The 26,378-nt window shown below is 36.5% G+C and overlaps 1 protein-coding gene and 1 pseudogene across 6 annotated transcripts in view; both read right to left on the bottom strand.

Moving 5' to 3' along the window:
- Positions 1–26,378, bottom strand: part of LRRC7 (leucine rich repeat containing 7) — a 643,523-nt gene that overhangs the window by 379,454 nt on the left and 237,691 nt on the right. The window lies entirely within an intron of this gene.
- On the bottom strand, positions 23,233–24,723 carry LOC134734607 (tektin-3-like; annotated as a pseudogene).

Genomic DNA, 26,378 nt, shown 5'->3' with positions numbered 1-26,378 from the left:
AGAACAAACCCAACAAATATCAGAGCAGCAGTAAATGAAGCAGTGACAAGAAAAAATCAGAAAAGATCAATGAAACTAGAATTTGTCTTTTTGAAAAGATAAAACTTACAGCCTTTAGCTACACTAAGAATAAAAGGGAACCTGCTTAAATAAATAGAACCAGAAATGAGTAAGGAGACACTACAACTGATACTACAGATATACAAATCATAAGATACCACTACAAGAAATTATATGCCAACAAACAACTGAATAATCTAGAAGAAATAAATTCTTATTGATACAGAGCCTGCTTAGACTGAATCACGAATAAAAACTTTGAACAGACATAACTAATAAGGAGATTGAATCAGTAAACAGAAATCTCCCAACAATGAAAAGCCCAGTACCCTATGACTTCACTGTGAATTTTACCAAACATTGAAAGGAGAATTAATATCAATCCTTCTCAAACAATTGAAGAGAAGGGAACACTTTCAAATCCAGTTTCTAAGACCAGCATTACCTTGACACCAAACCCAGACAAGAAACCACAAAAAAAAGAAAATTACAAGCCAACATCCCTGATGAACATACGTGCAAAAATCCTCAACAAAGTACTAGAAACCCCAATACAACAGCACACTAAAAGGATCATATAGCATAGTCAAATGGGATTTACCCCGGGGATGCAAAGATGGTTTATCATCCACAAATCAATAAATGTGATACACCACATCAAGAGAATGAAGGATAAGCATCATATGATCATTTTACTAGATGCAGAAAAAAGCGTTGAACAAAATCCAACATCCTTTCATAATGAAACTCTCAACAAATTAGGTATAGAAGAAATGTACATTAACACAAAAAAAGCCACATATGACAACCCTACAGCTAACATCATACTCAACAGTGAAAAGTTGAAAGCTTTTCATTTAAGATCAGGAACATGACAGGGATGATTATTCTTGTCACTTCTATTTAACATAGTACTGAAAGTCCTAACCAGAGGGTTAGGCAAGAAAAAGAAACAAAAGGCAACTAAGTCAGAAAGGAAAGTTGAATGGTCCCTGTTTGTGGATGCCAGCATCTCATATATAGAAAACCCTAAACAGTCCACCAAAAGGTATTGGAACTATTAAGCAAATTCAGTAGAGCACAAGCTACAAAATTAACATTTAAAAGTCAATTTTGTTTCCATACACTCACAACAAACTATGTGAAAAAGAAATAAAACAATGCTTATAATAGTGTGGGAAAGAATACCACACTTAGAAATAAATTTAACTGAGGTGAAAAATCTGTTATCACTGAAAACTTCAAAAGACTGATGAAAAAAATTGAAGACAAAAATAAACAGAAAGTGCCACAATAAACATACGTGTGCATGTGTCTTTATAGCAGCATGATTTATAGTCCTTTGGGTACATACCCAGTAATGGGATGGCTGGGTCAAATGGTATTTCTAGTTCTACATCCCTGAGGAATCGCCACACTGACTTCCACAATGGTTGAACTAGTTTACAGTCCCACCAACAGTGTAAAAGTGTTCCTATTTCTCCACATCCTCTCCAGCACCTGTTGTTTCCTGATTTTTTAATGATGGCCATTCTAACTGGTGTGAGATGGTATCTCACTGTGGTTTTGATTTGCATTTCTCTGATGGCCAGTGATGATGAGCATTTTTGCATGTGTTTTTTGGCTGCATAAATGTCTTCTTTTGAGAAGTGTTATTGCGGCACTATTCACAATAGCAAAGACTTGGAACCAACCCAAATGTCCAACAACGATAAACTGGATTAAGAAAATGTGGCACATATACACCATGGAATACTATGCAGCCGTAAAAAATGATGAGTTCATGTCCTTTGTAGGGACATGGATGAAGCTGGAAACCATCATTCTCAGTAAACTATCGCAAGGACAAAAAACCAAACACCACATGTTCTCACTCATAGGTGGGAATTGAACAATGAGAACTCATGGACACAGGAAGGGGAACATCACACTCCGGGGACTGTTGTGGGGTGGGGGCAGGGGGGAGGGACAGCATTAGGAGATATACCTAATGCTAAATGACGAGTTAATGGGTGCAGCAAACCAACATGGCACATGGATACATATGTAACAAACCTGCACATTGTGCACATGTACCCTAAAACCTAAAGTATAATAATAATAAAAAAAAAAATAAACAGGAAGATATCATGAATTCATGGAGTGAAATAATTAATGTTGTTTAAAATTCCATACTACCCAAAGTAATTCACAGATTAAATGCAATTCCTATCAAAATCCCAATGACTTTTTTTTTTACAGAAATAGAATAATCCGAAAATTTATATGAAATCACAAAAGATTCTGAGTAGTTAAAGTAATTTTGAGCAAGAAGAAAAAGCCAGAAGCCTCACCTTTCTTCATTTCAAGTTATATTACTAAACTATTATCATCAAAACAGGCTGATATTGGCACAAACACAGACTTAGAGATCAGTGGAATAAATTAGAGATCCCAGAAAAAAAAAGCCACATATATATCAATCAACTGATTGTTAACAAATGTACCAATGGGGATAGTCTCTTCAACAAATGGTGCTGAGAAAACTAGAAACCCACAGGTAGAAGAATGAAATTGGACCCTTATCTTAGATAATACACAAAAATCAACCCCAAATGGATTAAAGACTTATATATAAGACCTGAAACTTTAAAAACTTATATATATATAAGACCTGAAATTTTAAAACTTCTGGAATAAAAAGTAGGGGTAAAGCTCCTTGACATTGGACTTGGAAATGGTTTTTCTGAATGTGACACCAAAAGCACAAACAACAAAAGCAAATGTAAGCAAGTAGGACTATATGAAATAAAATGTTTTTGCACAGCAAAACCTACGTACATATAATATATGTATATCTTATCTATACATATAATATATGCACATAGTATGTATGTGCACCATGAAATATTATTTGGCCTTAAAGCATAAGCAAATCCTCCTATTTGGAACATCATGGATGGGCCTGGAAGACACGCTAAGTGAAATAAGCTAGACATAGAAAGACAAATATGGCATCATATCACTTATACGGGAATCTAAAAAAGTCTAATTCTTAGAAACAGAGTAGAATAGTTGTTACCAGGTGCTGGGGAGTGGGGGAAATGAGGAGATGTTGGCCAAAAGGTATGAGCTTTCAGTTTTAAGATGAAGAAGTTCTGGAGATCTAATATATACTATGGGGAATATAGTTAGTAATTATACTGTGTTGTATACTTGAAAAAATTGTTATTTTTTAAATTAAATAGAAAATGGAAGTTAAATATTTACATTCTACCTTTCAGTTAAACATAGTCAAATGCCAACTGTGGAACAAGGACACTGTCAAAAATGTTTCAACACCTTTTTCACTGGGACACTTCAGGCCTTCCACTAAAATAGAAAGATGATAAGAAATGCCCATAAAACCATGCAATTGCTAAAACAACTTTTGGGGAAGAAATACTGGCTGCAGATTTGTCAGAATGTGCCTGCTACGGTTTGAATATTTGTATCTTCCCAAGTTCATGTGTTGAAATCCTAGCACTCAAGGTGGTACATTTTTTAGAGGTGAGGCATTTTGGAGATAATTAGGTCATGATAGCACAGCCTTCATGAATAGGATAAGTGCCCTTATTAAAATGGCCCCCGAGGCTGGGCACAGTGGCTCGCGCCTGTAATCCCAGCACTTTAGGATGCTGAGGCGGGTGGATTGCTTGAGGTCAGGAGTTCGAGACTAGCCTGGCCAACATGGTGAAACCCCGTCTGTACTAAAAGTACAAAAATTAGCTGGGTGTGGGGGTGGGCGCCTGTAATCCCAGCTACTCAGGAGGCTGAGGCAGAATTGCTTGAACCCAGGAGGCGGGGATTGCAGTGAGCTGAGATCATGCCACTGCACCCCAGCCTGGGTGACACAGCAAGACTAGGTCTCAAATAATAAATAAATAAATAAATGAAGGTTCTAGAGAGCTGTCTTGCTCCTTCCACCAGCTGAAGACATAGTGAGAAGGGGCAAGGCTGCTCCCACTGGCCTTTTTAATAAGGACACTATGGGCCACATGTCAATTGAGGTACTGTCTATGAGGAACAGGCCCTCATGAGATAGCTTTGCCAGTGCCTTGATCTTGGATTTCCCAGCCTCCGGAACTGTATGAAACAAATGTTTGTTGTTTATAAGTCACCCAGTTTGTAGTATTTTGTTATAGCACCCTGAGCAGACTGAGAAAGAACTTCTTGGAGTATGTTTTTTTTTTAAAGCCATATTCTCTAAGTTCAGAATAATTTTGATAAATGAATGGCTGTCATTGAAAGAGCTTTCTGGTGTCAAGCCTAGCTGTTTTGGGGACTGTGAAGGGGGATCAAGCTGTGCTGCGCATTGGGATCCCTGCCAAATAAATGACATTTCCTAAGAACACAGAATTTTTTGAAGTTGACTTGTCCTTACTAAACAGGTGGAAGGGTATTCCAAAAAAAAAGACACAGCCAACCTTCTGAGGATACTAAAGAGAAAAGCTAACAAAATTTTAAACTTAACTGAGCTGAAAATAAGCTGTCTGATAGGAAGTAATAACCTCCTAGATTTTTTTAAAGATATTTTCAGATGTTCAAGTTCCCCAAATTTTTATTTTGCACACACCGTTTTCCAAAGATCTTCTGTAGGATGTTTGTCACCAAAATGATGTATTAAGGAAGAAATGTAACCAGGAACCAGATGGTCCAACATAAGAGAGGCAAAGGGAATCCCCAGAATGATGGTGGCGGTTTCACAAGGCAAAGGCTCACAGCAGGCCTGGAGAGCACACAGTCCAGATTGCATTAGCTCCAAAAGCTCCTGGAGAAGTTTTGCCCAATGAGATATAAGTGAAAGAACAACTAATGTGTTTGAACATATTGACAGGAAATTTACACAGCTTACGGAGAGTTCTGGGTTGGACTGATAAAAAACTCACAAAAAGCTAAGCAACAAAATCAACAAAACAAACATTAAATTCAGGAAAAACAAAATGTGGCAAGAAAGTAAGAGTATGATTTGTTTCAGCTATTGAGTAGGTGGAGTTTTTGCTCAGCAACGTTTTTGCTGAGGCTTTCATGGTTATCTTAATTTGCTTAATTTCTTGGAGCACATTTAGAAAAGTAGGTTACCAGTGGTTCTTCACCATGTATATTAATATATGAGTTCTAGAGTTTAGGGAAAGTTCTTTGAGCATATCTTCACCTAGGAGTTCAACCCAAACAGAGAAATAGTAGTAGTTAAAAGTATAGTGGTTAAAAGCACAGGTGGGAAAGGTGACCAAGTACCAGTTTTGTCACTTAACTGAGCATTTAATCTTAGATGACATTATAATATTTGAATGAATTAGTCATTTCTTGTTTAATTCAAAGGGTTATCCTGAGTATTTGATGATATGAATGTAAAACACTGAGTATCATGTCTGGCCCTTAATAAGTACTTGAAAAATTCTAGATAAAATTATTGTATGAATAAGAATTTTAATTAATAAGTATAAGGTAACTTACACTTCACTTTGTCACTGTGAAAAAATCATTTAATTCTTTCAATAATTTTGAAGCTGTATTAAGCAATATGATTTTCATTTTTCAAATGAAGAACCACACATTTACAAAGAGTAGAAGGTTTACTTAAATATCTAATGGTTGTTTACAGATGAGAATAGATATATATGGGATTTAATAAAATTTTCAAAACACCATATCCTTTTTTAATCCATTATGCAATCACCTGTTAAAATTGTTAGATTTGTCATTAGACAAATAAAGCCCATACTTTTATTAATCAACTTCTGTAATCTTCTGTCTGGTCCTCGGAAACAACTGTTTTCAATTTATAAAGAAATTTGTATGTACATATAGTTAATTATATATGTTATATCTATTGGTTGTACATATACATACGCATATTTTCTAAGATATAACTTTGTTTTGATTTTTACATTTATTCATTCAGACATGGAATAAATAGCCTTACTTTAGCAATATATCTTATTCCAAACATTCTGACTTGTGATTTAACAGGGTCAAGAATTTGTAGACCACGTAATCCAAGCTCTGATCTCTATTTTTCAGCTGTGATATCACTAAAAATTTCTATCACAGGCCTACAGTGAACTCTCTTCTAAGGGAACCCACAAGTTCACTTCTTTTGATTTCCCTGGAGACGCAAGCTTATTATATTTAGGCTATATTCAAACCTAGGCTGAACAACCATTTACAGTAAGGACTGTATTCTAAAGTAATTATATGGGAAGCATTATGTTTTATAGGCAAAATGGTATATTTAATTTAAAAAACGGAAAATTGCCGTATTCACAAATAGCAAATGAGACATGTTTCTTCTCTGAAGTGAGCTTTAGTTTTTTCAGAGGAGTAGGATGAAGATGGGAGAGGAGGTATGGATGGTTTAAAGCCAGAGAAGATATGAAATTGTCCCCAGAACAGAGGGAGAGTCAATGGACTAGGGAAGTATGAAATGATCACTGGTAAGCCTCAAGACTGCACTTCAGATTTGCAACCATGAGTTCAATCAGTTGGTATGGTTGAGTCTTTTTGCTAGTTCCTTTCAGCACTACATAGAGAGTTGAATTCAGCCAGGGTTGTAATTTTGCTGAGCACGCACAGTGACATGAGAGAGAAGAAAGGGTGTCAAGGGGGTCCACGAGGGAGTAATCTGATAACTGACTATAGAATTTGAACCATATAAAGAGGGCAGAGAAAACATCGATGTTGTGGAGAAGTGCATGAGAAGATGCCAATATAATGGATTGGTGGTTCTGATGGGGTAAAAGATGGTTGAAGATAGGGAGGGTTCTGGAAATGGGAGAATGGGGTCAGATATTTGGGGTTATGGATTCATCAACTGACACTTAGTTTCTTGACATTCCTGAAAGTACCTAAGTTAACGCTAGGAAAACAATGGAAACTCAGCCATTGCTTGTTAAATTGCATCTAGTTACAGTTTCACATCAATAGCTTGAGGTGATGATCTAGAACACTACCAGACAGACATAACATACTTCTTTACAAATACCAAATTTTGAATGACTTAGTGTTCTCTCAAGTGCATAAAAATTGTTTCTTATAAATTTTTGTATAAATCAATACACATATAATAGGAATAATGCATATTGAATGCTTATGTTTTCCGAATTTTACACATATCATCAGCCCAAATGGTTTACTCTGTGATATAAATGTTATATGCTAATAAAGACGAAAGTCCTAATGATACATCTCATATGAAATAAAGACAGGAAGCATGTTTATAAGATTTCAGTATCTACATCTGATATTTTAATTGCTATAAAATTTTTGTAATTTTATTTTTCAATTTTGAGAAGGCAAGTCAGATATTAGTATATCTATTAAATTGGATTAAGCTTAAAGAATAGAAAGAACAGAGGGTATTGAGAAAATGTAATAAGCACTTTATTCCATCTGCACAATAATTTTGTAAAGTGATTCATTATTCCCATTTAACTAATTAAGAAACTGAGGCTCAGAGGCTACCCAGAGTTTGAAACTAGGCCTAGCTTATTTCAAACGCTATCATATTAACCTGTGTTAAACTGCTTCCATCAAATCTAGGATCTAAACTACGTTGGGATATAAGTTTTAGCTACACAAGACTGGTGATGCAGCATTTATAACATTTGTCCCATACGTACTCTTCAGGTCAAATACAAACAAACTTAACTTTCTGGAACTCTGTTTTTAAAGCACAACCAAGGTTGACTATGTAGCATCCTTAAAGCATCATTGTAAGCTCCATTTGTTCTATAGCTTTCTTAGGCCAAATTTCAGATAGTATAAACTTTCTGGCTTTTTTGAGTGTTACGCTCAGGTAATAAAGTCCTTTATTTCTGAATCATTTACTGATGCGAAGCACTGGAAACTTAGTTCATAGTCTTTGTACTCTTTTTAAAAATTTTTTTGATTATACTTTAAGTTCTGGGATACATGCACAGAATGTGCAGGTTTGTTACATAGGTATACATGTGCCATGGTGGTTTGCTGCACCCATCAACCTGTCATCTACATTAGGTATTTCTCCTAATGCTATCCCTCTCCTAGCCTCCCAACCCCCAACAGGCCCCCGTGTGTGATGTTCCCCTCCCTGTGTCCCATGCGTTCTCATTGTTCAACTCCCACTTATGAGTGAGAATATGTGGTGTTTGATTTTCTGTTCCAGTATTAGTTTGCTGAGAATGATGGTTTCCAGCTCCATCCATGTCCCGGCAAAGGACATGAACTTATCCTTTTTATGGATGCATAGTATTTCATGATGTATATGGTCCACATTTTCTTTATCCAGTCTATCATTGATGCACATTTGGGTTTGTTCCAAGTCTTTGCTATTGTGAATAGCACCACAATAAACATATGTGTCCATGTGTCTTTATAGTAGAATGATTTATAATCCTTTGGGTATATACCCAGTAATGGGATTGCTAGGTGAAATGGTATTTCTGGTTTTAGATGCTTGAGGAATCGCCACACTGTCTTCCACAATGGTTGAACTAATTTACACTCCCACCCACAGTGTAAGAGCATTTCTATTTCTCCACATCTTTTCCAGCATCTGTTTTTTCCTGACATTTCAATGATTGCCATTCTAACTGGTGTGAGGTGTTATCTCATTGTGGTTTTGATTTGCATTTCTCTAATGACCAGTGATGATGAGCTTTTTTTCATATGTTTGTTGGCTGCATAAATGTCCTCTTTTGAGAAGTGGCTGTTCCTATCCTTCACCCACGTTTTGATGGGGTTGTTTTTTTCTTGTAAACTTGTTTAAGTTCCTTATAGATTCTGGATATTAGCCCTTTGTCAGATAGACAGATTGCAAAAATGTTCTCCCATTCTGTATGTTTCCTCTTCACTCTGAGGATAGTTTCTTTTGCTGTGCAGACGCTCTTCGGTTTAATTAGATCCCAGTTGTCAATTTTGGCTTCTGTTGCCATTGCTTTTGGTGTTTTAGTCACGAAGTCTTTGCCCATGCCTATATCCTGAATGGTATTGCCTAGGTTTTCTTCTAGGGTTTTTATGGTTTTAGGTTTTATGTTTAAGTCGTTAATCCATCTTGAGTTAATTTTTGTGTAAGGTGCAAGGAAGGGATCCAATTTCAGTTTTCTGCATATGGCTAGCCAGTTTTTCCAACACCATTTATTAAATAGGGAATTCTTTCCCCATTGCTTGTTTTCATCAGGTTTGTCAAAGATCAGATGGTTGTAGATGTGTAGTGTTATTTCTAAGGCCTGTATTCTGTTCCATTGGTCTATATATCTGTGTTGGTACCAGTATCATGCTTTTTTAGTTGCTGTGGCCTTATAGTTTAGTTTGAAGTCAAGTAGCGTGATGCCTCCAGGTTTGTTCTTTTTGCTTAGGATTGTCTCGGTTATGTGGGCTCTTTTTTGTTTCCATATGAAATTTAAAGTATTTTTTTCTAATTCTGTGAAGAAAGTCAGTGGTAACTTGATGGGGATAGAATCGAATCTATAAATTACTTTGGGCAGTATGCTCATTTTCACGATATCGATTCTTCCTATCCATTAGCATGGAATGTTTTTCCATTTGTTTTTGTCCTCTCTGACTTCCTTGAGCAGTGGTTTGTAGTTCTCCTTGAAGAGGTCCTTCACATTTCTTGTAAGTTGGATTCCTAGGTATTTTATTCTCTTCGTAGCAATTGTGAATGGGAGTTCACTTATGATTTGGCTCTCTGTTTCTCTGTTATTGGTGTATAGGAATGCTTGAGATTTTTGCACATTGATTTTGTGTCCTGAGACTTTGCTGAAGTTGCTTGTCAGCTTAAGGAGATTTTGGGCTGAGATTATGGGGTTTTTAAAATATACAATCATGTCATCTGCAAAAAGAGATAATTTGACTTCCTTTTTTCCTATTTGAATACCGTTTATTTCTTTCTCTTGCCTGATTGCCCTGGCCAGAACTTCCAATACTGTGTTGAAAAGGAGTAGTGAGAGAGGGCATTCTTGTCTTGTGCCAGTTTAAAAAGGGAATGCTTCCAGTTTTTGCCCATTCAGTATAATATTGGCTGTGGGTTTCTCATAAATAGCTCTTATTATATTGAGATACATTCCATCAATAGCTAGTTTATTGAGAGTTTTTAGCATGAAAGGCTGTTGAATTTTGTTGAAGGCCTTTTCTGTATCTATTGAGATAATCATGTGGTTTTTGTCATTGGTTCTGTTCATGCGATGGATTACATTTACTGATTTGCATATGTTGAACCAGCCTTTCATCTCAGGGATGAAGCCAACTTGATCGTGTGGATAAGCTTTTTAATGTGCTGCTGGATTCGGTTTGCCAGTATTTTATTGAGGATTTTTGCATCGATGTTCACCAGGGATATTGGCCTGAAATTTTCTGTTTTCTGTTGTGTCTCTGCCAGGTTTTGGTATCAGGATGATCCTGGCTTCATAAAATGAGTTATGGAGGAATCCCCCATTTTCTATTACTTGGAATAGTTTCAGAAGGAATGGTACCAGCTACTCTTTGTATCTCTGGTAGAATTTGGCTGTGAATCCTTCTAGTCCTGGACTTTTTTCGGTTGACAGGCTATTAATTATTGCCTCAATTTCAGAACTTGTTATTTGTCTATTCAGGGATTCAACTTCTTCCTGGTTTAGACTTGGGAGGGTGTATGTGTTCAGGAATTTATCCATTTCTTCTAGATTTTCTAGTTTATTTGCATAGAGGTGTTTATAGTATTCTCTGATGGTAGTTTGAATTTTTGTGGGATCAGTGGTGATACCCCCTTTATCATTTTTTATTGTGTCTATTTGATTCTTCTCTCTTTCTTCTTTATTAGTCTGGCTAGCAGTCTATTTTGTTGATCTTTTCAAAAAACCAGCTCCTGGATTCATTGATTTTTTTGAAGGGTTTTTCATGTTTCTGTCTCCTTCCGTTCTGCCCTTATCTTAGTTATTTCTTGTCTTCTGCTAGCTTTTGAATTTGTTTGCCCTTGCTTCTCTAGTTCTCTTAATTGTGATGTTAGGGTGTCGATTTTAGATTTCCCGCTTTCTCCTGTGGGTATTTAGTGCTATAAATTTCCCTCTAAACACTGCCTTACCTATGTCCCAGAGATTATGGCACATTGTGTCTTTGTTCTTATTGGTTTCGAAGAACTTATTTATTTCTGCGTTAATTTCATTACCCAGTAGTCATTCAGGAGCAGGTTGTTCAGTTTCCACGTAGTTGTACAGTTTTGAGTGAGTTTCTTAATTCTAAGTTCTAATTTGATTGTACTGTAGTCTGAGAGACTGTTTGTTATGATTTCCATTCTTTTGCATTTGCTAAGTGTTTTACTTCCAATTATGTGGTCAATTTTAGAATAAGTGCAATGTGGTGCTGAGAAGAATGTATATTCTGTTGATTTGGGGTGAAGAGTTCTGTAGATGTCTGTTAGGTCTGCTTGGTCCAGAGCAGAGTTCAAGTCCTGAATACCCTTGTTAATTTTTTGTCTTGTTGATCTGTCTAATATTGACAGTGGGGTATTAAAGTCTCTCACTATTATCGTGTAGGTGTCTATGTCTCTGTGTAGGTCTCTAAGAACTTGCTTTTCAATCTGGGTTTTAACCCAATGCAAGGAAGCTGAAAACCTTGAAAAAAGGTTAGATGCATTGCTAACTAGAATAACTAGTTTAGAGAAGAAGATAACTGACCTGATAGAGCTGAAAACACAGCATGAGAACTTCGTGAAGCATATACAAGTATCAATAGCTGAATTGATCAAGCAGAAGAAAGGACATCAGAGATTGAAGATCGACTTAATGAAGTAAATCATGAAGGTAAGTTTAGAGAAAGAAGAATGAAAAGAAATGAACAAAGCATTCAAGAAATATGGGACTATGTGAAAAGACCAAACCTTCATTTGATTGGTGTACCTGAAAGTTACAGGGAGAAAGGAACCAAGTTGGAAAGCATGCTTCAGGATATTATCCAGGAGAACTTCCTCAGTCTAGCAAGACAGGCCAACATTCAATTTCAGGAAATACAGAGAACACCACAAAGATACTCCTCAAGAAGAGCAACCCCAAGACACATAATTGTCCGAACCACCAAGGTTGAAATGAAGGAAAACATGTTAAGGGCAGCCAGAGAGAAAGTTCGGGTTACCCACAAAGGGAAGCCCATCAGACTAACAGTGGATCCCTCGGCAGAAACCATACAAGCCAGAAGAGAGTGGGGGGCAATAGTCAACATTCTTAAAGAGAATAATTTTCAACCCAGAATTTCATGTCCAGTTAAACTAAGCTTCATAAGCGAAGGAGAAATAAAATCCTTTACAGACAAGCAAATGCTGAGGGATTTTTGTCACCACCAGGCCTGCCTTACAAGAGCTCCTGAAGGAAGCACTAAACATGGAAAGGAACAATCGGTACCAGCAACTGCAAAAACATACCAAATTGTAAAGACCATCGACACTATGAAGAAACAGCATCAACTAACGGGCAAATAACCAGCTAGCATCATAATGACAGGATCAAATTCACACATATCAATATTAACCTTGAATGTAAAGGGGCTAAATGCCCCATTTACAAGGCACGGACTGGCAAATTGAAAGAGTCAAGACCCATCGGTATGCTGTATTCAGGAGACCGATCTCACGTGCAAAGACACACATAGGCTCGAAATAAAGAGATGGAGGAATATTTAACAAGCAAATGGAAAACAAAAAAAGCAGGGGTTGCAATCCTAGTCTCTGATAAAACATACTTTAAACCAACAAGATCAAAGGAGACGAACAAGGCCATTACATAATGGTAAAGGGATCAATGCAACAAGAAGAGCTAACTATCCTAAATATATATGCACCCAATACAGGTGTATTTTTTATATGCAATTTGACCAATAGCTATTGGAGCAAGTAAGAAGAGATGCCTCCTTAAAACTGTATCAGCCTGAAGCAGTTATAGCTGATGGTATCATTTATAGAGAAGATGATGGAAAAAATGACAAAGCTGACACCAGAAATCTTCATGTCTACCATTCTTATTTTGGTGTAGAGGCAAACAGCCACACACACTAAAAAGACGGTTAATACCAAACCTATGATGAACTCAAGTCAACATAGATACGTTAAATTTCATTGATTCCACTCATTTAACTATGGTAATGCAATAAGAAACATTGTTAGGATAATTTATGACCACAGTGATTAAAACAAAATTAAAAATTTGATATATAAAATGATAAACTTTAATTTTATTTTGAAAATTAGTTTGTGTGTATACCTGTACAACTCAAGGATATTTGGCAAATGGGACAATACTCCATTGAGTAGGAAGTGCAGATTATAGGGAGATTTCAGAAGGGCAACACATCGTACACTAGAAGAAAAATACATACAGCTATCAGGTTAGTAAATTTGGGAGAAATTGTGTAGGCCAGTCAGATCTTATGGACAGAGAGAGAGAGAGAGAAAAAAAAAAATAGCAAAAGAGGAAACAGACTAAAATGGTTTGCTTTACCTCTAACCACTCCAGTAAAGGGAGCCAGGAGCTCACTGGGAATCTCAGCAAGAAGAGTTAAAAGACCTACTGCAAGACTCTGCCTATTTTAGTAGCATTGTAAAGTGAAAAGCCAAATGCTGGTGATCAATAGAGAGAGTCATACAACTGATTCTGCCTTACAAACACATCTGAGGAAAATTTTGAGGGGTGCTTATGACCTTGGCCAACAGTAAGTTCACATGGGAATGAATTTGACTTAGTCTAAATGACTTAATTTAAGTGACACTTCAATTCCTCTTGTTCTTGCTCTCTTTCTCTCTCTCTAGTTCAACAACAAACACATTGAGTCTTTTATGTGAAATGAACTGTCTAATAATCTTGCTTCATACTTGACAAATGAATTTTTCCTTCCTTATCAATGTACCACTTTCTTGAGCACTCACTATGCCTGGACATCGACAGGGCCTATTGTGGATCTGGAAACAATATAACGTTCATTCTTGTTTTTGAGGCGTTTACACTGAAGCTGCAAGGGAGCATGGCATTGTAGAGGAAGGACTCACAATGCTTCATTGTCCATTTAAGCTTGTTATTTTAATTGTTTTTTAAGGATCTACTGAGACATGGAGGACAGGTTCATCACTTAGCTCGGCTGCAACTCTAGGAAAACTGATCAGTTTACGTAAAAGAGCACAAGACAGACCTCAAAAGGGTGAGGAAGTGTTCTTCCTTGTATTTAGTACATAACCAGATTGTAAGTTTTACCTCCCACGGAGTAAGTGCTAGTGAAACACATAAGGCATTAGTTGTTTATTTTATGTCCTAATGAAAATATTAGAAAGAGTTAAAAGTTCCAGCATCAAGCTGAAAAGGTGGCAGGAGGAAATAATAATAATAAAAAACCTAGGTTTTGTTACCATCATGTTCTTTAATGGAAACAGAAGGAGTCAATCCTCGGTTTACTTTAACACCATAACCCAGGGGAGAAGTAGATTCTGTAGAAAGGGAAAGTAGTCTTAAAGGGAAAGAAGTGCTAGTGATCACATTTCAGATAAATAACTCATTAACAGTGTTGAAAGTGAGGTATTTAATAGAATAAAATAATGAGCTTTACTCTAAATAAATGGTGTAATGGTTTGCCAAACACCAGAGAACACATTTATTGCTTATTGAGAACAATTGCATGGTACCATTTTTCTCCCTGACACAGGCGTCACCGAGTAGACCCCTTTATGAATTTATAATATATATCCTACTAGAGTCTCAAGAGTAATGTGCTCAAATGTTTAAAGATTTCTATCATTTAACTGATTACACATCTATGCTTTTTCTAGCCCATTTGAGAGAAAAAAAGTGACCCTCCTATCCTTCAAGTAGAGGATATGATTTGTCTTCAGTGTTTTGCATGTATTTGAGGGAAGGGGTGGAATAGTTGGCAAGTTGGTAAAACACATAATAATGCCTTCAATTCTGATTGCATTTCATTATAACTAACAATAATGATTTTTTTTCCCCACTATGATGCTGTGCAAATCCATTCTTGTATAGAAATGAGTTTTAGTGCATGAGAGAAAAATCACTTAATTGCTGCAGAATTAGAAGCACTTTCAAATTAATTCATTTTCATTAAAGTCCTTAAATTATAGTGTCGCAGTTTCTATAAAGCAATGACAAATCAACAATCAGACTTGAAATAGAATCACTGCCTAATTAAATCTTATAATTCATTATCTTGCTTTATCATACAAAACAATTTACTTCATTATGACCAGGTATCGTCTCCACAAACACGCATGGACTATTTGTTTAGAAATCATAATATCATGAAATGTATTCATCTCTGATGCACATAGGAGTTTTATTTTACTGTTGAATTAAGATGAGAGGAATCATGGACAAAAATTCATTGGCATAGAAAGCCGATGCATTTACTTATAGATTGCTGCATATAATTAGGGAACAAAAAGAATTTAGAAAGGAAGAATAATTTACATGCAATGCAGATATTTATATATTTCCTCTAGATAGCTGGCTAGCTAACCAGGTTTTAGTAAAACTAACCAAAATTTCTTTAGAAAGGTCAATGTTAATATACTTATTTTTTCAGAGAAAGAATATGTTTTACTGAAGATAAGAGATTAAAACCTCATTTTCCAGTTAATTTATTTCCGGCTCATTAGGTGTTTTTAATGTTCCAAGTAGGTAAATATTTCAAGTATTGGGTACTCTCAATGTTCCAAGTATGTAAAAATCATAAAATGTGGTATTTGTCTTAGAGAAGTTTATAATACAATGGAGAATAGAGTGTACTATTAGTAGATCTCTAGCCTATACCTAATAATAAAAGAATATATATTTTTATTACAAGCAAGAAGAAACATTTAAAAAATTAACAATATACTTGGCCACAATGTGAAAGGCAATAACTAATAAGAACTCAGTATCATCAAAACCATGTAGTCTGCAATGTATTTCCATAAAAACAATGGTGAGTAAAAAGGTCCCAAATGTATTAGAGCAGCAGAAAACTATTTACTAAACCATAAGAAAGTAAAAGAAGGGACATAATAATGATAGCTGCTGTAGAAAGCAGAAATTAATGAGTTGGAAAACAAACAAATAAACAAACCAAATAATAGAAAAGACCAACAAGCAAAAATAGTATTATTTGAGAGATTAATAAAGTAGAAAAACCTCTGGAAAGGTGCTAAAAAGACTAAAAGATAAATAGTGTGAAACAATGTTAGGAACATAATGGAGAAAACAGTCACAGATGTAGTAGAGATTTATGAAAGAGAAGACTGTGGATAATATGTGAAAATAAATTTAAAAAACAGCATGATGAAATAGATTATTTCCTAATTAGATTGTAATTTATGAAAAAGTGACTCAAGAAGAATAAAGGTATAGGATTAGAAAGAAAGGATATTGTCACGAGTAGATAAAATGATTTTATAATAAAGATTCAAAAGAATCTGCTGGTTACATATTAGAACTTATATTCAGCTCTGTAGCTCAATGTACGATCAAAACATCAAAATTAGTAATGTTTTTACATAGAATCAACCAAAATTAGAAAATGCATTTCTTAAAAAGTGATACAATTTGTAAAGCTAACAACTTAAAGTACTTAAACATAACTCTAACAAAATGTGTACATATTCTTGATGGAAGTCACAAAGTTTTATTGAACAACACATAGTAAGACCTAAATGAAGGGAAATACCATGTTCACGAATTACAACTTTTACTATGCCAAAGATATCAACTCTTCCCAAATTAATCTTTCAATTAAAGCCAATTTTAAAAATTCCAATAGATTATGTACCTCAAGTTGAACCTAACATTCCTGTGGAAGAATTCAGTATCAAGAATGGCAAAACACTTTTGAAAATTAAAACCAAAAAAAAAGTGGACTTGTATTTTGAGATGTTAAGACTTAATATTAGATTATAGTGATTACAGCAATGTTGTAATAGCACAGGAATAGGCAAATAAGGCAACGGAGCAGGATGAATAGTTTGGGAAAAAGCTTTTTGTATATAAAAGAGGTAGAATTACAAATCAGTGGGGGCAACGAAGGACCATACAATGTTGTTGGAACAATGAATCATCTATTCACATGGAAAAAGATAAATTTGGATCATATAGAGCATAGAAATAAATTGCAAATGAATTAACTATCCAGATGTGAAAAGAAAAACAAACAGTTTTAGAAGAAAATATAGAAAAATATCTTTGTGATACTAGAGTAGGGAAGATTTTCTTAAATAATTTGTAAAATTACACAATAAAGAGTAATACGTTTTACTACATTGAGAGAAACAAAGAACCACAAAACAACCAGATAAAAACATTACAACAGGAAAAAACCCTCACAAATCAATATTAATCTTGGATATAAATGAATCAAATGTTCCTTTAAAAGACATAGATTAGTAGAATGGATTAAGCAACGTGAAGTAACTATATGCTGCCTATAAGAAATTCACCTTACTGGTAAGCAAAGACACTTAGAAACTGAAGGTAAAGGGATGAGGAAAGATATTCTACACAAATGGAAACTAAAAGAGAGTAGGAGTAGCTATACTTACGTCAGATAAAACAGACTTTAATCAAAAACAGTGAAAACAAAAGAGAAAGATGTCATATAATAAACGAATCAATTACAGAAGAAGATGTAATAATTCTAAAAATATATGCACTCACCACTGAAGCTCCCAGATTTATAAAACAAACATTACTAGACCTAAAAAAGATATAGATGCAATACAATAATAGTGGGGGGCTTCAATACCTCACTCGCAACACTTAGATTATTGAAAATAGAAAATCAACAAGGAAACAGTGGACTTAAATTGTACTTTAGACCAAATGGGCCTAATAGACATACAGAACGTTCGATTTAACAACTGCAGAATATATATTCCTCTCATTAGCACATGGAGCATTCTCCAATATAGATAGACCATACGACAGGCCATAAAACAAGTCTCAATATATTTTAAAAAAGTGAAATCATATTAAGTATATTCTTAGACTACAGTGGAATAAAACTAGAAATCAAAACCAAGGAAAACTCTCAAAACTACACAAATAAATGGAAATTAAACAATATACTCCTGAACAATATTTGGTCAATAATGAAATTAAGACAAAAATTAGAAAAAAATCTTTTGAAATGAATGAAAATGGAGACACAACCTACCAAAACTTATGGAATACAGTAAAAGTAGTACTAAGAGGGAAGTTTATAGTATTAAATGCTTACATTAAAAAAAAAATAGAAACGTCACAGACTGACTTCCAGGCTCATCCCAAGGAACTAGAAAACAAAGGCAAACCAAATACACAGCAGAAGAAAAGAAATAACAAAAATCAGAGCAGAACTAAATGATACTGAGAACAACAACAAAAACAATCAATTAAATTAAAAGTTGGTACTTTAAAAGATAAAAAAAATTGATAGACTATGAGCTAGACTAATCAAGAAAAGGAGAGAGAAGATCCAAATACACACAATCAGAAATAAAAAAGGAGACATGATAACTGATGCCACAGAAATACAAAAGATAATCAGAGACTACCACGAATAAGTCTTTGCTCACAGGCTAAGAATTCCAGAGGAAATGAATAAATTCCTAGAAACATACAACCTCCGAATATCGAACCAGGAATACATAGAAATCCTGAACAGATCAATGATGAGTGGTGAGATAGAATCAGTAACAAAACATCTTCCCAAAAATAAAATCCCAGGATCAGATGAATTCAGAGCCAAATTCTTCCAAACCTACAAAGAAGAACTGGTACCAACCCTCATGAAACAGTTCCAAAAAACTGAGGAGGAGGGAATTCTCCATAATTCATTCTAGAAAGCAAGTTATTATCCTGATACCAAAGCCAGACAAGGACACAACAATAAAAGAAAACTATAGACCGATATCCTTGTGAACATAGATGCACAAATTCTCAACAAAATACTAGTAAACCAAATCCAACAGCACATCAAAAAGATCAAGTTGGTTTTATTCAAAGTGTGCGAAGATGGTTCAAAATAGGCAAATCAATAAATGTAATCTATTACATAAACAAAAGTAAAAACAAAAACCATATGATCATCTCAATACATAGAGAAAAAGCATTTGACAAAATTCAGTATCCCTTCATGATAGAAACCCTCAACAAACTAGGCATAGAAAGAACATACCTGAAAAAAATAAAGATCATATATGACAAACCCACAGCCAACACCACAATGAATTTGGAGTAGCTGAAAGCAATCCCTGTAAATCTGAAAGACAAGAATGCCCACTTTCACTACTCTCTTCAATATAGTATTAGAAGTCCTAGCCAGAGTATTCAACCAAGAGAAAGAAATAAAAGGCATTCAAGCTGGAAAAGGGAAAGTGAAATGATCTCTGTTTACTATTGATATGATCTTATACCTAAAAAACCCTAAAGACTCTTCAAAAAATGCTTAGATTTGAAAAAGGAATTCAGCAAAATTTCAGGATACAAAATTAATGTGCAAAAAATCAATAGCATTTCTGTACATCAATAACAAGCTGAGAAACAAATCAAGAAAGCAATCCCATTTACAATAGCTGCAAACAAATAAAATGCCTTGGAATCTATTTAACCATGGAGGTGGAATATCTGTACAAAGAAAACTACAATACACTGGTGAAACAAATTGTAGATGACCCAAAGAAATGGGAAAACATTCCACTCCCTTGGATTGGAAGAATTAATACTGTTGAAATGACCATACTGCCCAAAGCAATCTATAGACTCAATACAATCCATATGAAAATATGCATGCTATTTTTCACAGAATTGGGCAAACCAATCCTAAAATTCATGTGGAACTAAAAGAGAGCCTAAATAGTCAAAACATTTCTGAGCAAAAAGAACAAAGCTGGAAACATCAAATTACCTGACCCCCAAATTATACTACAAGGCCGTAGTTACAAAAACAACATGGTACTTATATAAAAATCAATGCAGAAATCAATGGAATAGAATAGAAAAGTCAGAGATAATGTGACATATCTTTGCCAGTGGATCTTTGACAAAGTTGACAAACATACATGGGGAAAAGGACACCCTCTTCAATAAATGCTGCTGGGAAAACTGGATCGCTATATGCAGAAGAACGAAACTCACCCCGTCTCTCACCGTATATGGAAATCAACTCAAAATGTATTAAAGACTTAAATGTAAACACGAAACCATAAAAACACTAGAAGAAAATCCAGAGAAAACACGTCTGGACATTGAACTAGGCAAATAATTCATGACTTAAGACCTTTTGAGCTTTTGTGCTCTAAAGCACAATTAACAAAACCAAAAAGAGACATTGAGACAATGAAACTAAAAAGCCTCTGCACACTCAAATAAATAATCAACAGAGTGAACAGAAAGTCTGCAGAATGTGAGAAAATATTTGCAAACTATAGCAAAGAGTTGAAATCAACCTAGGTGTCCATCAATCAATGAATGGATAAAGAAAATGTAGCACATAAATACAATGGAATATTAGTCTGCAATTCAAAAAAGAATGTAATCGTGTCTTTTGCTGCAACATAGATGTAAGTGGAAGCCATTATCTTAAGTAAAACAACTCAGAGACAGGAAGTCAAATATTGCATGTTCTTGCTTATAAGCAGAAGCTAAACAGTGTGTACACATGGACATAAAGTGTGGATTAATAGACATAGAAGACTCAGAAGGGTGGTCAAGTGGGGTGTGGGGAAAAGGATGAGAAATTACTTACTGAGTACAATGTACATTATTTGGATGACGGTTATACTAAAAGCCCAGAATTTACCACTATGCATCGTATGCATCTAACAAAACTGTTGTATCCCTTAAAGATATGCAAATAAAATTTAAAAATAAATTGGCAACTTCTTTATGACAAATGGCATCCCAAAGTGAAGACAAGCCACAAATTGGGAGACAATATTTGTAGCCCACATAACTAAAAAAAAAAAAAAAAAAACAAAACTGGCATTCAGAGTATATAAATCTTTCAAGTCACCAAAAACCTAAAAGACAAACATTCAAAATTAAAATGAACCCAAAGAGATAACTGTAAAGAAAGAGACTCTAAACTGGCCAATAAAAACAAAAAAAGAAAAAAAATGCCAACTTCACTAGTGATTAGGGAAATACAAAGTATCAAGCTACTCTTATATAGCTATCTGATTGGCCAACAATTAATATATTTAATAACCCTATGTGTGACACAGATATGGGGCAATGGGGACATTGGTAATTTTCTGGTATAACTAACACCAAAGACAAATCTTAGAAAATATAGAATGAAAAACTTGAAGAATAATATATACAACGTGGTAGCACTTCACTGAAATTTTAAAGACATTAAATCTGAGAGGGAGGAAGTGGGAAGGGATTGAGATGAGCATTTACAAGTTTCTCTAACCTTTTATTTACTAATAAAACCCCTGAAGCATGAAATCTATAATAAACATTAACATTTCAATTTCCATGATGGGTACATTGGTGTCTCATGTTATTTTCTTCATGCTTAAAATGTTAAAATAATTTAAAAATTAAAGATGCATAAATATTTTAATAACTATCAAGCATTTTTAACACAATATTAAGTGTTAGGATAGACAATACACAGGGTGTATTAGTACAGAGGGGAGACCCTTGACTTAATTTAGTCAGGTCAGAGGCCACGTGGAAACAATAACAACAGAATTGAGTTTTGAATAGTAAGTATGATTGAACCAGGTAAAAAGAGGTGTAAAAAATGATTTAGTCAGAGGAAAGAGGAAATAATGTAAATAGAGTCACCAAGATTCACTATTTGAGGAAGCTCTTCAGTATCTAGGCCATAAAGTTAAAAAATGCAAATCAGCCGGGCACAGTGGCTCATGCCTGTAATCCCAGCACTTTGGGAGGCCGAGGAGGGCAGACCACAAGGTCAGGAGTTCGAGACCCAGCCTGACCAACATGGTGAATCCCCATCTCTACTAAAAATACAAAAATTAGCTGGGCGTGTTACAGGCGCCTGTAATCCCAGCTACTCAAGAGGCTGAGGCAGGAGAATCACTTGAACCTGAGAGGCGGAGGTTGCAGTGAGCCAAGATCATGCCATTGCACTCCAGCCTGGGTGACAGAGCAAGACTCCATCTCAAAAAAAAAAAAAGAAAGTGCAAATCATGCGTGGTGGGATTGGCAGATGGAATGTGGGAGTTAATAGAGGTCAATTGCGGGTACTTTTAATTCTGTGTTAGGAACTCTACATTCTACCCTAGTTCAAATGACATATCTTACAATGGAGAGTAATGCAGTCATATTAGCAATTATGAAACAGTGCTAAAGCTACTTTGTGGAGAATGGGTTTGGTAATTGTGGTGGCAATAATGGAGATGAGACCAGTCAGGAGGCTATCAATTAATCTAGGAAAGAGATATGGGACTAGTTTATGAATGTAACAATGGGAACAGTAAGAAGGAAAAAGACCTGCCATATATTTAGGAGGTAAATTTGGCAGGAGTTGAAGACTGAATGGATATGGAAGTTGAAGAAGAGAATGAATTTTTGCCTTGGAAACCTGAGTAGATCACAGTAACATTAACAGAGAACTGGGCAATGGAGGAAAAGCAGGTTGGAGAGAATGATGAATTTGGCTTTCAATACTTTATATTGGGAGTGTTTGTGGAATAAATATAGTGATGCCCAACATGAAGTTGGTTATTCTAGTCTGAAGCTCAGGGGAAAGGCCAAAGCTTGATATGAGGTAGTCATTATTCTAAGGAACAAAAACATTAAATATATTATTATATGGCAGGTTAGAGCCGACTTTAGTGGCTACTCATTACTTACTGGAGCGTCACTTCTATCTTTTCCAGCACTCGGTTAAAACATTTGGATGGGGACCTTATCCTATGTTGGATCCCTAATGTAATTAAATACACATTATATATTTTTAAAAGAATGTCTCTATATAATTCTTATGTACCTGCCAAACATTTGATGAATGCCTACCATGTGTACTGGGTATTGCGCTAGTAGTTCCAAACAGAGAAATAAATGAGATAGCCCCTAATCTTTTTTTTTTTTTTTTAACATTTCCATCAGCCTAATCCTTTAATAAGTGTCTATATTAGCACTTGGTTCAAATGCTGAGACAGTGCTCTGGCTCGGCCTTAACTTAGGGGTATCAAAACCACACCCGGTGGGGTCCCTAGCAGAAGCCCACCAGACGGAGGGTGTTGGGGTAGCTCTTGTGCATGCCATGCATGTTTTCTGGTCGATGTACAGGGAATTGGCTTTGACAGCCAGGTCATACTCGAGGATGGCTTTGGTGTTGACCAGCGACTGCAGGGTGTCCTCTGCATCCCTCAGGCGCTGCTGCAGGGTCTGGATGGTGTCGCCAACCTCGTGCACCTCGTGAACAAGGTGTAGCTGAGCCATGTCTCGGCAGAACCCAATGATCGGCCGTCTCCTGCGCTCGTCCAGTCTGGTCCGAGCCACCTTCAGGAAGGCAGTGTTGTCCTCGATGGCCTTCTTGATGGATTCTGTGGTCATTTCAGTCTGGAAAACCTCCTGCACGGCCTTTGTTAAGGGCATCTGAATCTTATTCTTAGCATCTACAGTCTCAGCAAGGCGATGGGTGAAAGACAGGTTCACTTTGTTGAACTGACTCCACATCTCATTGGCAGTCACAACCAAGAGGTGTTCAATGTCGTCTCTAAGTCGAGCGGCAGCTGCCCGTTCGCTCCGGGAGGGGAAAATACTGTCATCTGTAAATCTGGCCCAGGACCCGGGCACTGAGATGGCTGCATCGACCCTCTGCACTCCGCGGAAGGAGCCGACACCATCTGACGTGTTGTGCAGGTGGTGGCTTTGTCGTGGATCTGGAAGGTCATCTGCTTGTCACTCAGGTCCTTCTCCAGCTGACGCTGGGACGCTCTGTCGGCCGCAAGTTGGGCAATAGCATTATCCAAACTATCTTCGTTCTTTCTTGACAAAACAGAATAGTACCAAGTTCCGTCAGCAGCTGTGTTTCCACTTCATCCTGGACTGGATCGATTCCCATTCTCTTTTCTCGCTGAAATGGACATTCTCGGGCCACCTGCAGAGGGGTTCAGTCTTCATCAAAGCCCGCTGCAGTCTTTTCTTCACATCAGTGCGTGCATTTGTCTCTCCGATCATTTCATAGTTGCATGAATTTATACATCTTTTATACATGAATGATTTCAGACTTGCAAAACCCTATGTCACTGACACGTTCTCCCAGATTTTGGGCTGTGTCTGCCTGGGTTTTTCTTGTTTGTTGGTATTTGCCTTCAATCAGCCGAGATGTATCCGCTCTTAGTTTCTCTGAATTATGTCGGCAAGTGTTGGACTCTTGATAGTTGGTTAAATTGGACCTGTCCCAGTCATCCGGCGTGTATCTTGGGAAGAAACTGGTTCCGTCGGAAACAAAGGGAAGCGTGGTATTCTCGGACATCCTCTGTGACCTGGTGCAGTTCGGGGCCACGCTTGGGGAACTGCAGGCGACTTTGTAGCATGTGTTCAGTCTGCAAGGAAGGCTCAGGCTACGGGTCAAACGGGAGTGGGGAAAGCGGTCCCTGTAGCTTGAGGCCATGGTACTGATGGCTGGTAGAAATTTGGCTGGTGTTGGTCTAGGGTGGGCGTAAGTTGCTGTTCAAGTACAACCTACGCGTTCCATGATGCCAAAACACTATTTGTAAATCTCTCCTGTGACTCAGCAATTCAATTTCTTGGTATGTACCTGTCGGGTCGAGGGGCCGTTAGGATAGCCTTTAATCTTAAAGGTCTCACAATCTAGCCAAATATATAGAAATTAAATTAAAAAGTGAAATAAGTTCAAAACAAAAACATATACAATGTAAAAAAGTATCACAGAGGAAGAAGGAATTAATTCTCCTTATGTATACAGTGTCAGGGAAGTGACATCCGAAATGTCTGGTGTTTTTTTTTTTTTTTTTGAGATGGAGTTTCGCTCTTGTTGCCCAGGCTGGAGTGCAATGGCACGATCTCGGCTCACTGCAACCTCTGCCTCCTGGGTTCAAGCGATTCTCCTGCCTCAGCCTCCCGAGTAGATGGAATTATAGGCGTGTGCCACCACGCCTGGCTGATTTTTCTTCTTTTTGTATTTTTAGTAGAGACAGGGCTTCTCCACGTTGGCTAGGCTGGTCTTGAACTCCTGACCTCAGGTGATCCACCGGCCTCAGCCTCCCAAAGTGCTGGGATTACAGGCATGAGCCACCGCACCTGGCTGAAATGTCTTTTTAAAGGTGAAGAGGACTCTGTCTGGTTGATGGGGTACAGCAGTAGGGAGGAAGGGGTATTTTGGGTAGAGAAGACAAGAAGATAATATGATTCCTTGTGTCACAAGCAACCAGCTTGATGCATTTGGAAATTAGAGTCTGGTGCTACCTGGGCATGAGATGGAAGAGAGACAACCAGCTGGAGTTGCGTTAGAGTCATGTCCTTTGTAGGGACGTGGATGAAGCTGGAAACCATCATTCTCAGCAAACTATCGCAAGGACAAAAAACCAAACACCGCATGTTCTCACTCATAGGTGGGAATTGAACAGTGAGAACACATGGACACAGGAAGGGGAACATCACACTCTGGGGACTGTTGTGGGGTGGCGGGAGGGGGGAGGGACAGCATTAGGAGATATACCCAATGCTAAATGATGAGTTAATGGGTGCAGCACACCAACATGGCACATGTATACATATGTAACAAAACCTGCATGTTGTGCACATGTACCCTAAAACTTAAAGTGTAATAATAATAAAATAAAATAAAAAAAAAGAAAAGAGAAAGAATACATTTAGGAAAAAAAACAAAAAAACAAAAAAAATCTGTTTACTCAAATTGTGCAGATATCCTTCTGTACACAATAGTTCACTTATCTAAAGGTTTTAATATAAAATAGTATTTTTGAATTATAGAGAGGAAAAATGGTGGATCAAGATGACAGGCAGTAGAATTGGACATGAAAAATAAAGGCAGGAGGTCACATCAACAATCAGGATCAGATTGAATCTCGACCTTAGAGTGAATTAATTTCATTAAGGGGTCACTCATCTAATTTAAGCACATTTTAGGTAATTTTAACCTAGATTGACTAATATTTGAATGAGTCTCTGTCTCGAAACAGTCTATTATGTCCTGTCCCTAAATACCAATACTGCTTGCATTCTCTCAGGTCTGGCCCCTTTATCAGCAGGGCTATTCCAACCTTGTCAGCTGTGATTCTGACACTGCAGTTACTTGTTGCTATCTACTCTTTCTTCACTTGACAGATTCCCAAAGGATATATTATGTTTCTTAAGTAACTGTCTAGT

This window comes from Symphalangus syndactylus, chromosome 12, assembly GCF_028878055.3.
Source record: "Symphalangus syndactylus isolate Jambi chromosome 12, NHGRI_mSymSyn1-v2.1_pri, whole genome shotgun sequence".
Lineage (NCBI taxonomy): Eukaryota > Metazoa > Chordata > Mammalia > Primates > Hylobatidae > Symphalangus > Symphalangus syndactylus.
This window is presented reverse-complemented; position numbering and strand designations above follow the sequence as displayed.